The following is an 878-nucleotide window of genomic DNA, read 5'->3' as shown; positions in this document are numbered from 1 at the left end:
TGGCATTGGCTACTTGCTCATGGTGTTCCTCATAGTGAAATACATGACAAGCCTACTAAGTATTTACTTGATCTACATAGACAGAAGAATTCTAGGTCACATGAACAGCAAACTAGATTGAATCGCCAGAATACAGAGTCACGACCTCTCAATCAATTCTCAGACGTGAGTCAGTTTACAGACCCACAACCCCTTGAATGAAGGGGAGGCCAGGTCCCTTTGAGGAAGGACCCCACTACATTGCCAAAAATCTGTAATGTCAGTCTTTCTCCTAGCCTTCCCTAAAGGGATCTGAGGCCTTTTACTAGAGTGACTGTTCATTGGGGAAAAGGAAATAATCAGAATTTTTGGGGATTACTGGACACTGGCTCTGAATTGACACTAATTCCAGGAGACCCACAGCGTCATTGTAGCCCACCAGTCAGAGTGGGGGCATATGGAGGTGACGTTATTGATGGAGTCTTAGCCGAGGTGTGTCTCACAATGGTTCCAGTGGATCCCTGAACCCATCCTGTAGTGATTTCCCCAGTGCCAGAATGCATAATTGGAATAGATATACAACAATTGGCAGAATTCACACATTGGCTCTCTGACATGTGGAGTAAGGGCTATTATGGTAGGAAAAGCCAAGTGAAGGCCATTAGTACTGCCTCTACCTACAAAAATAGTAAATCAAAAGCAATACCACATCCCTGGAGGGATTGCAGAGATTACTGCCACCATCAAGGACTTGAGAGATGCAGGGGTGGTGATTCCCACCACATCCCCATTTAATTTACCTATTTGGCCAGTGCAAAAGCCAGATGGATCTTGGAGAATGACAGTGGATTATCGTAAACTTAATCAGGTGGTGACTCCAATTGCAGCTGCTGTTCCTG

The sequence above is a fragment of the Orycteropus afer genome, unplaced genomic scaffold (genome assembly GCF_000298275.1).
Source record: "Orycteropus afer afer isolate SDZICR_OR568_19922 unplaced genomic scaffold, OryAfe1.0 scaffold00269, whole genome shotgun sequence".
Classification (NCBI taxonomy): Eukaryota; Metazoa; Chordata; class Mammalia; order Tubulidentata; family Orycteropodidae; genus Orycteropus; species Orycteropus afer.
The sequence above is the reverse complement of the archived record's forward strand: the minus strand, read 5'-3'. Positions refer to the sequence as shown.